Below are 12,057 nucleotides of genomic sequence, written 5' to 3'. Positions count from 1 at the left end.
TTTTCAAAATTTAGATAATTTTAATTTATTTTTAGATTATGTATATAACTTGCCAACTAATAAAATAAAATATCTTTATATAAAATTCAGCATCTTTGTAAATTTTGTATTTCGCTTTCGTTTCGTTTTTTGTACAAATTGCTCCACTGTGCACGCACAATTAAAACCGCAAGGCAATAAGAAGATGCGTCCGCGTTGCCAACGTCTTTGTCGTTGTTGTAGTCATTATTGGCGGTGTCAATACCTTCACAACGCCCCAAAATTGCTTGCGGCACATACACCACCTAAGCACACACACCACACACCACACAAACACACACATGCACACACAAAAGTGTTTTTGGGGCGTTCTTATGTTCTTCTTTTTATTCGCTCATGTTCTTTCTTCCATTTGTTGTTGTTATTGCTGTTGTTGTTGTTGTCGCTTTGCTGTTTTGAATTGTGGAATTGACAAGCTGAACGATTGACTGACTGACAATCATCTTGGGCGCCCAGTCGCAACGTCGTGTCGTGGCGCAATTGTCTCAACCGCCCAACTGCGTATCGCATATCGCACCTGATACGATGGCCGGTTGCTCCAGCTTGCCACGCTGCCACTCCGCCCTGCTGCCACCTTGCCACCTTGCCAATCTGCCCCATTGTGGGGCGACCAACCATTCGTATAATTGTCGATGCGTTAAGGTAATTGTACACCCAAGCAAAGGCAGAGCAAGGCCGACCCATTTGTAAGTACGTTTTGCATCAGTATCTAGATCTATATATGTATTTGTATCTGTATCTGTATATGTATCTGTATCTATAGCTTGTCGCCGTATCTGTATCCACATAGTTGTATAGTTGTGTTTGTTTAGCTTTTGGTTAAGATACAGCTTCGGCTTCTGTTCAATGCCGAGTCGCGTCGTCGATTCGCTCAGTCGTTTCTAAGCCATATTGATAGCACGCTCCGGCGCCCGTTTCCCTTCCCTTTACCCCAACTACCACCGAGTGTAAACCACTCTAAAGAGCATTTAAAATGTTGCCATTTAGTTTTTAGCTGACGCATACGTAGTTACAGTCCGACAGAGAGACAGACAGACAGACAGACAGACAGACAGACAGACAGACTCATCAGTTTAGACATCGGTTGGAGTTTGAGTTTAGACTTCGAGTTGAGTTTGGATTTTGGTTTTGGTCTGATTTGCTAGATTTGATTTCAGGAAATCTCTCCACACATTCACACACACACACACACACACACATATAGACAGGCACTCATTCACCTGGCTGAATGGCTCGTTGCATTCGCATAAACATTTACAATCACATTCACAATCACACTCACATTCGCATTCGCATTCAGATTTGGATTCGGATTCGCATTTGCCTTTTGTGTGATTTGTTGCATTGTCTGAATGCCGTTTGTTGATGTCTTTTGTTACAATTGAAAAATTATAGCAATTAAATGCATTCTACATCAGCCTGCCCCTCCACCCGCCTTCCCTCATTCCACCTCCTCGTGTCCTCTTCCCCTTTATGCCCTCTATTAGCCCATTGCAACTCGGGTGGCTGTCAATTGATAGCCAAGGCCCAGATCGTTTAGTTGGTATTAAATTCTATGCCGGCTTTCTTAGCCTTTTGATAGATTTCACTCAGTTAAGGCTTATGATATGCTATATCCTTATATCTATCTGATCTATAGTAATAATAGCATCACAATATCATTGTCTTTAATTGGAATGGGAAGACACATGAAGTCTCACGTTAAGTAAGTTTTCCAGGTGAAACCTATTTTGTAGAAAAATCTTTTGCTGAAATTTGTGAAAGAAAAACGATTATTTTGTAATTATCATTAATAATCAATTGGGAATAATAAACCTTTAAGCTATTTTGCAGGATATTCCTAACTTATGACAATGCATGAACATATATAAAAACATTTATTCTTATTTGTGTATTATATATGATTTTTGATCTTATTAAGAAGAACTTGATCTTATTTAAAATTTTCTTCAAACCATTTTGTGCTTTCTAACTTTAAGAATTTTATGTTCTCCACAAAATTTTTTAGATCAAAATTAAAGTTCTGAAAACAAAATCTTAATTTTAGAACCGTTTCTTTTATCAGTGTACTAATGATAATGCCTGGACTTTTTAAAAAATATTCAGTACAATATATTTTGTAAAATATAGTGAAAATTATCCATTGATCTGTAAGCAATAGCAATTAATTTAAAAATAAAATAAAATAAAGCAATCCTAATTAGTTTAATTAGAATTAAATTGCAAAATGTTTGATTAAAGTTGTTGATGTTTGTTTTAATATGGCAGCTGAGATCTCATATGATATAACAATACTGCCAATCCTTATGGCGCTTGTCAGGATCTGTCGCTGCGCCAGAGTTGCTGCTGCTGCTGCAGGGCGTAGAGTTGCAGATGCGGCATTGTCAGATGCTCGATATATATATAAATATGCATACTATATACATATATATCAGCAGGTTTAAGGGTCTCTTTTTTTTATTATTGTTGCCGTTGCCGTTGCTGTTTCTGTTGTTATTGCTTTTGTTTCTCTTTGTACTCTTATGGCTGTTTCGAATTATTTTTATATGCAGTCATCAACAGCTCATATATATTTTTATTGCCAACGCGCTCAGATATGCATCTGAAACAGAAAAAAAAAAATAAACCAAAACCGAAAATATAAAAATATTACGAAAAAATAATCAAAAAACCCAAAAAACTAAAATCCATGGAACAACGCAACGGCTGCTGCTCACAATGATCATAATAATGATAATGACGAAGTCAATAATAATGATGCGGATCATGATGATGATGATTATGATGGTGATGACTACTTCTACGTACAGATTTCCAATAAAAATTCTGTCGAGTCGAGTCGAGTTGTGTTGAGTTGAGTCGAGCTGATCCGAGTTGAGCCTGAGCGCAGTTCAGTATTTCATCTGCTTGGGCTGAATCTTTCTCTACATGTGTGTGTGTGTGTGTGTGTGTGTGTGTGAGCGAGATTTACACGCTGATACAAGAAATACACAAAAATAACCATAAAACCAGGCAAAAGGCAGCAGCAACAACAACAACAACAACAACACAGAGCAACTTGAACAACAAATGTTATGTGTATTAAAAAGAGAACGTTGCCTTCGGTTGTCGATGGACAGAGCAGTTAGTCACTCTCAGTGTAAGATCTCTACCTCCCTCCCTCCCCCTCTCTTTCTCTCGCACTCTCTGCCCTTTGAGTGTAAAGATTTATTTCTTTATTTGGCAGCCCCACTCCCTCTCCCTCTACCCCTCTGCCGGTTCCGTCCCGTGCCCAAACTCGCTTGTGTCTCTGTTTTATTACTAGGAAATTTGTATTTAATACGTTTTTTCCGCGTTTTTGTAGCGTTTCGGGTGCGACATTGTCGTCCTAACGCATAACAGTGGTGCAAGTATCGACAAGAGCAGATTCAAATTAAATTCGTTTATTTCTTCCATATATTCTTATTTCTTGAACCCGTCAATTGAGCTGAAAAATCAACACACAATTTTTGTTAACCTTTTTTGTTGACTTTGAACCACTGTGCTGGTGCGAGGGAAGGGGTGCCCTGCAGTTTATCTGTGCGCTCATCGACACGTGAGACAAGTGGGTCGACTTACAAATAAATATAGTGCCAACTGGTAGCCAAACTTCGTAGAATAGACCCACAATCGAAATCAATCAGTTCGCAGAAGACCCTAAGGCCCCCAAAAGACCAAAAGAACTTCAGAGATTCATTGACCAAGTGGCTATTAAGTAAGGAAGTCGATAATCATTAAACATAGATTAATACTTGCATAGATAATACTTGAAGACGCAGCAGTAGAAGTTATTAATACAGATTGACCATTTAGGAGAACTGAAAGCTTTTTTTGGGAATGAGCTTGACTTTATCAGTAACATGCTTTAAGCAGCTTTCAGCTAATTTAAATATTACAGATGCCTTTTTAAGTGAATTAAAAAAATCAGAAAAGCTCGATTAAGCTCAAAAGCCATTTATAAAAGCCTTATAGCTGAAAAGAAACGAAGGGGAAGTAGTAAAAGCATTGCAAATAGTTTTTATTGTTTCCTTAATCAAAATCTTCAAATTTTCTGAATAAACGATAATTGATTTTATTAAGTTGAAAGCACATGTAGCTTAAGGGTTAAACTAAATGTTGAAGGTAATTGAAATTAACTTTTATGGCCTTAATCTGTCATTCAACCAAAGCTCTTAACTTGTCGCATTCGAGACGCTTTCAACTAAAACTGAATCTTTGACGCCCACGCATTAATCGCTCATCGAATTGAAAGCTATCGAAATGCGACTGGTCCGTAGATGACTAAAGAGTCAGCGCCAAAGAGGAGGGGGCAGTTATCCCATCGATCAGTTGAAATTAATAAAATACTCAATAAATGCGCTCAAGAAGAAAGCTCATAAAAACGTGTGCAAACAATCGATCAATCAACATTTGACAGGCGCGCAAATCTCGCAGCAATTCTCGCATCCACACAAATGCCAAAGGAGAAAAAAGAGTGAGCGAGAGAGAGAGAGAGAGAGAGAGAGAGAGGGGAGGAAGAGTGAGAAGAGAGAGAGTCTGAAACTGGCTGACAGGCAGTTGGCCTGCTGTTTGCTACCAATCTTTGAGTCAAACTTCAAAACAATTACACAGCAACATTTCGAAGCCAGGAGAAGCTGTTGCTGCGGCATGCAAAAGATACAGATACAAATATACACAGATTGTGAATGCGTATCTTACAGATACATTCAGTTGGAAAGAGATGGAGGGGGAAGGGGGTGAGACAGACAACTGCCACTGTACAACTTGACTGCTGGCTGTTGATTCAAGCGATTAATCGATAACAAATAAAAACATTTCGACAACTACTTCCAAAGAACAAACTCCAGCTACAGACCCACTCTTCATCTCTCTCTCTCTCTCTTTCTCTCAGGCTGTCTTCGTTCTGGGACTTCTCGGGGCTGTCAACAAGTCGACATTGTGTGTATGAGTGGCGTGGTACGCATAAATGCCATGGAAATTTTCTTTTTAATCAATTATGAGTATTAAGCAAAGGGGCAAACTGAGCACTAACATCACTTGGCCAAGCGGGCAAACGGGTATTCATTCGTACTCGTATTCGTTTTCGTATTTGTATTCGTATGCGTATTCGGGTGACGCGGCAAGAGATAAAAATCGCAAAAATTCTTTATTGAATGCTGTAAATGCCAACGCCAGGCGGCCATACAAACACATACACACGCAGAGATCCTATGTATATGTATATGTGTCTCATATGTGTGTGTGTGTGTGCACAAGTGTAATCTGCTTGCCTCTAAGCATGTGAAGTAGCACTTTGTCTGCGCCTCAAGTTGAAGTAGCTGTGGCAGCCACTGACCGAGGTGCCCTTACCCAAAGGCCGCCTCCCGTCTCCCGCCTCCCCTCTCCTCCAATCCCCTCGTGTCACCGCCAACCTCCAACCTTCAGCTTACAGCTTCCAGCTTCCAGTTGGCATATGATTTTACCACATGCCATTGACTTAAGTTTGAGCCGGCGGCAATAACACCTTGCGGCGCTACCAGACTAAAAACGAAAGCTTTTCATAATGAGCTTTTGCACAAATTTGATTAAGCAGCGCTTAAACAGATAATTCTCAAAATTTTCTAATATTTTGAAGCATATTCTGAACAGCTTTGAAATTACAGACTTTTAAAAACCAATAAATTGAATTTATTTTTGAAATCTTTAACTTTGCACTTTGCTTATTTATAGTTAACTTTTACTAGCCATGGAATTAGCTTGATTTCAATTTATTTAAGCTCCGTTGGTAGTAATGTGATGATTTAAAATGATTATGAGTCCCGGTGAAAACTGTATTTGATTGTTTTAATTGTGCATTCAAAATATATACAATCAAGCTTTAAGCTGAAGCTTTTACTTGCCAATGAACTTGCTGGATTTGAGGCAAAGCGGATTGACAGTTGCTTGTTGAATATGAGGATTAAAAATTGTGAATATATGGGGATCACATTGATCAATTATAATAAAAACTTTAAAAGCTGCAGCTGAAAGCTTTTTCCCCTAAAATCTAAAGTTTTTGATAAATAATAAATTAGCCAAAACTAGCCAATTTAAACAGCAACGAATATGAATAAAAATTTATAATTTTAGTAATGCGTAAAAAAGCTCTCTTTGAAAGCTTTAGTTCTGTTAAAGCTGCAGCTTTTGCTAGTTAAGTAACTTGTAGCTTAACTTCAAGGCTAAACAGGATCAAAAATCGACAAAAATATAAATTAACAATTTATTATATGAAAGAAAGCTTTAATTTAAGCTTTAGCTAGACTATAAATTTGAAGTTTAAGCCAGCATTCATAGGCTAAGATGCTAGTTGATGCTTTACTACCAATATGCCTCATTTGGTGGCAAGTAGCGCAGCACAATCAAACAAATCATAATCGGTGGATGGGCAACAGTAGACAGTAGCTGAATATGCTTCAAACGGTCGACAGTTTGTCTGTCAAATTGACATTACACGTTGCGACGCGACAAAGGGGCAGCAACTGCGACTGCAACTGCAACTGCAACTGCAACTGCGACTGAGGCTGTGGCAGTGGCAATGTCAAGTGCAGCGACGTCGACGGTGGCGATGGCAGCGCCCAACAAGTTGCATTTACATGACACTTCTGGCAGGCGCAGGCTTACAAGGAAGCTGCACATTGAACAGGCGTAGGTTGCACCCGGACTTGCAACCTGCACATGGACATATACATGGACAGACTCTCGCTGACTCTCAGACACTGACTCTGACTCTGACTGATGCGCCGACTGCGCCTGTTTGGCTTGTTGGCCTGTTGGCTTCTGTTTGCGGCACTGACTCAGCAAATTGCTGCTGAAACTGAAGCAGGACGGAACTGAGGCTGCTGCCACTGGCAACTGGCAACGGGAACGGACAACTGCAACTGCAACTGCAACCGAGGTTGCTGCTGATTTTCTGCTTGACTTCGCCTGCGCCTGTGCAACCTGTTGGCAACTCATTAAATAATGCCGATGACTGGACAAATTTCAGATATACTACACACATGTACATATGTTATATATATATATATTTATATATATATAATTTTTATTCCGACTGCTGTGGCTGCCGCTGCCGTTGCTTAAATGAAAAGTGATTAAACATGCCACTGCCACAGAGTCAGGGCCAAGAACGAGAACGAGGACGAAGACGAGACCGAAGCTGAAACCGATGGAGTCTCAAATTTATAATCCTCGTTGTGCAGTGAAATTGCATTTGTCTGCTGGTCAACGTTGGCGTTATAATTCTACTACTGCAACTAACCACACTCCTTTTCTCCTCTACCAACTCCCTTTCCTCTGTTACTCTGTTTCTCTGTCTCTTCCTCTGCCATTTTCATCTCCATCTCCAACTCTGACTCTGTGCTGTGCCCTGCCAAAGTGACACTTGTACAGATTTTCTTAATGCGCCAAAGTGCCACTTGTCGTCTGTTGACGCACCTCGTCCTCAGCTATATTCCCTTCCCCATCCCCTTTCCCCCTCTTAGCATCCCTTCTTCAGGTTTTGGACTGCTGTTCTCGCCGCCAGATCGAAGCTTTTGTACGTGTCTTGCAGAAAATTTTGTTAAATCAGCGCTAAATGTCCAACTGAGAATTGAGTTTAGCCAGAGAAACTGAGACTGAGAAGTCGCTGTTGTTGCTGTTGTTGTTGTTGCTGTTGCTGTTGTTGTTGTTGTTGTTGTTGCTGTTGCTGTTGCTGAAGCCCCACAGTTGTCTGTTGATTTCAGTTCTAATTGCTGGCCAACGCATAATTTGTCATATGCCAAATTAATAAACGACTCACCAACTGATGGCACCTTCGAGTCATTGAGGCATAGAGGCAACGCACCACCAGCACCACAGCACCACCAACTGCTGACCAGTGTTGGCTCCATCTGCTTGCACCCTTTTCCTCGGCTCCCGCTAGTTTCTCTTTTGACTGCAGTGTTGCACAGTAGCAGCTGATTTGGCTTCAAGTTGGCTTCAAGCAGAGCGAGCGCTGATTGAGTGTCTGCTGTCTGTGGCAACGTGTGGGCAGCATGTGGCAACATCATGCTATATTACAAATGTACAATGTACATACGTATGTGCAACTAGAAATTTCAGAGTTGCTTTAGAAATTAGATTCGTTATGTTCCTTTCGCTTTTTATAAAATATCTAATTTTTATAGTGTGACCAGAAGAGCTTCTTTAAAATAATCGATCTTATGCACTAATTAATCGATTAACAACTAGAAGATAAATAACATACAAATTAGAGATGGGCATCAGTTCTGATTTTCAAAATTGAATTTCTCGAACAAAAATGTTCTTTTAAATATAATATAAGAAATATTTAGTTTATTTTTAAAGAAAATAATATATCAGTCACTTTTTTCGAGTGCTCATTCCTAAAAATTTTCAACTATAAGTGCATAAAAATATTCATCAGTCATGAAAGGTTTTTTAAATCGCGAATCTCTCTTCATATTCATTTTTAATTTAATAATTAATTTTCATTGATTTTCTTTGCTTGTGTGTCATAATTTACAAATCTCCAAGTCTCACTAAGTCAGCAGAAAAATCATTGGCTTGTTTTTTTTATAGCAGAAAAATCTTTGGCTTGTTTTCTTTATAGCAAATTTATATTCAGTAGGATATTTCAGACTTGAAGCTAAAATTGTCATTGCCAAATCAATGAGCCATATATTGCTTATACGCAGTGTGTACACATTGGTCGCCAATTTCAGTGATTGCTGTACTCTTTGCTCGCTTGACGGTTGCTTCTTCCAATCACCGAACATTTAATAAATCTTAAAAAAGGGGCGTTCTTAAAAGCTGGAACCCAACCACAATGACATCGCCAGTAGAAAGACGACGGAGATGGACAACGACAACGACAACAACAACAACGACAACAACAACTCCTCCTCTTAATTGCAGCTAGTTGTTATAGTTGTTGTTGTCGTTGTTGTAATGATGGCTAAAGCCGCCAAGCAGCCTTTTTTATTTATTTCTTTTCTTTTTTTTGCTCGTCTACTTAATTTATTTGTCACCGAACCGAAGCGCAAATGAAGTTCGAAAAAAGCAACATGCAAAGAGTAACAACAACAACTATGGAATCATTTAAAATTATACAAGATGTGGAGGGAGAAGTAGAGGCACTCGTAGAAGCAGAAGTCAAAGGAAAAGCAGACAAAAGACGAGCAAAAAACGCTCAAGAAATAATTACAAATTAAAAAATGAAATGCGAATGGTTATAGGGAGGGGCGGGGCCCGAGTGTGGAGGGGTGTGGGGGGGGGGGAGGAGTTTGGCATATGAGTAAAGGCAATCAGGAGAGGGGGCAATACTTGAACCAAACTTTTATAAAAATAGCTACGACTGCTTCGACTGACGACGCGACGCGACGCTGGCCACGCATGCGCAAAGATTTGTCATAATTGATAAACGACAACAGCTGCCACAGCAACAGCAACAACAACAGCAACAACAACAGCAGTTACAACAGCAACATTAAAGGCTACATATGCCACATATGACAAGTCAGTCAAACGACTTCGATGCAGACCTCATCAGACCCCACAGACCAAGCACAAACATTGGCAATGGCAATGACAGTGAAACGCCTCGACGGGCAGACGAATCGAAGCGTCGTTGTGGCAGAAGTGCCAGACGTGGCAGAAGTGGCAGTGTTGCAACAACAGCAGCGGGTGTAAACCCACAACAGGGCTGCCCAAAGGAATATCGGGGGAAAAAGACAAAGAGTCTTAGAAAAGTTGAAGTTAGTAAAGTTCACTTATTTCATGTTATCCAATCTAAGTTGTTAAAACTAAGATTAATAATGAGAAGTCCTGTTGATTCAAATGACAAGTATTTAAGTAAGCTTTCAGTAAAATTTATTTCATAAATTTAACGCTTAAAGCTCAAATGTTTTGCTTTGAATATGCTGCAAGAGATTAATCTAAAGCTTTCGCCAATCTCTTTGTTTTTCAAATTAAGCTACATTTATTTTTATAATGAAGTTGTACTAACTTGTATTATTTTTTTTTGATTTCTATAAGCTTCACTTTAGCTTCTGTTCAACTAACACTTTAATGTGCTTTTAAAACTTAAATTAAAATTAGCTCGAATGTTTTTTTTTTTGATTTTGTCAAAATGAACTACTTACTATATTTGAATTACTTTGGATTACGATTAAACTTACAATTACGCAAAAGTCTATGAATTTAACTAGTTTTTTTATTTCTATAAGCAGCAAGAATGATTAATCTAACAAGTTTGGCTTAAAACTTTCATTTGTTTCTCGAGCAACTGAAGTAGATTAATGCAAAATGTATCGATCTGTTTGCTGTGCTCGAAATGAAAAAAAGGCTTTTTTATGTAATCGATATCGAGATATCATTAAATTGCTTTCTATCTGCCAGTAAACTTTCAATTAAATTAAACCTATGCTTTAAAGCTTTCAAAGCTCTTTTTAAAAAGTCTAAGTCTAACAGATCGATTTAATAAGAAATTGTTTAGATATTTTCCCGGCGTTGACCCAAGTGACAATGACAGCGACAATTTTCAGTGTGATTTCCAATGCAACTCGCCAGCGAATCGAGTGAAGTTGAGTCGTGTTGAGGTGCAACTGCAAGTCGTCCAACTGTGACAACGATGACGCCAAATTGGCAGCGTTTCTTTCGAAACGTGAGAACCAATTGCTATGTATGGTCATTACAAGCCGTCCACAGTTTTGTCCAACTAACTGCCTCGATTGGGTGCTGTTCGCTGGCGTTGGTTAGAGCGAGAGATGGCCCATAAATATTTTAATGATGATTACATTTTAAAAACGCATGGATAGAGTGAGACGGTAGAAGGGAGATGGGAGACGAATGAAGGTAGACGATGAAATCGAATGAAAATCACAGTATGCCGATCAAAAGACGACTCCACAGATCCACAGAGATTCACAACTGGACTTCAGTCCTGGGTCTGAGTCTGAGTCGGAGTCTGGGTCTCAGCTTGGAGCTAAGCCTGATGAGCTACTACGCAAGTACAACGCGACACTGACGACATATTTGGAATTACATTGACAGGCCAAGTTGAAACTAAAAGCGATAATTATTGCCGGATCTTTAATTCTGGCCGTGTTCCTTTTCGCCAAAGTGTTGGCGATCGTGTCGCGTAAGCTCAAAAGAAATCGCTGAAGTGCTGTGATGCTGTGGTGCTGTAGTGCTGTGGTGGATTGCCTTGCAGCTGTTGCAGCTGATCGACGTTGCGGCGTCTTGCCAATGTAATTTCAATAATTTTATCTGGTGCTGCGCGCGCCTGCCGTGATTCGATTGGTGGGTCAGTGGTCAGTGGACAGTGGTCAGTGGACAGTGGTCGGTGGTGCGCGGTGACAGATCAAAGCCTTCTTCTTTAGCCACAATTCAATGCTGGTCAACGCGTCGGCAAAGATCACTGATCACCTGCCTGGAGAGTGGGACAAGTGATGTTGGGAGGCAATGCTCCAGATGTTTAGCTGCACTTTGGCGGCAACAGCGAGACGCGATCGCAATCACACACACACGCACACACACACACATACACAGACAAAGACAAACTAAGACATACATAAGGCAATAATCATCAACATCAGAGCAAACGTCATCAGCCGCTGCCGCTGCTCCTACTGATTGTCTCCTTTCAGAGCACTGCCAATTACTCGGCAGCATTGTTGACATGCCTTTTGGCATTTGCATCGTTTTCGTATTGATTTGTTTAAGTTCCTGGCCCTCAGCTCAGCTGAGGGGCCCAATCAGCGCAAATTTTGGCCCAAAAAGCCACAAAACATTCAACAACTTGCCACAAAACAAAGCCGCAACAACAACAACTGCAACAACAACAACTCACGCATTTTTCTCCCACGGACGGCAAGCGTGTGAATCAGAAAATCCACATCCACAAAGCGATATCTCAGTGTCCCAGAGGTTCAATGCGCCGACTATGTCAAAAATCTATCGAATCCACAGACCGATCATTGAACTGACCAATCGACTGAAAAC

The sequence above is a fragment of the Drosophila innubila genome, chromosome X, assembly GCF_004354385.1.
Source record: "Drosophila innubila isolate TH190305 chromosome X, UK_Dinn_1.0, whole genome shotgun sequence".
NCBI lineage: Eukaryota > Metazoa > Arthropoda > Insecta > Diptera > Drosophilidae > Drosophila > Drosophila innubila.
This window is presented reverse-complemented; position numbering follows the sequence as displayed.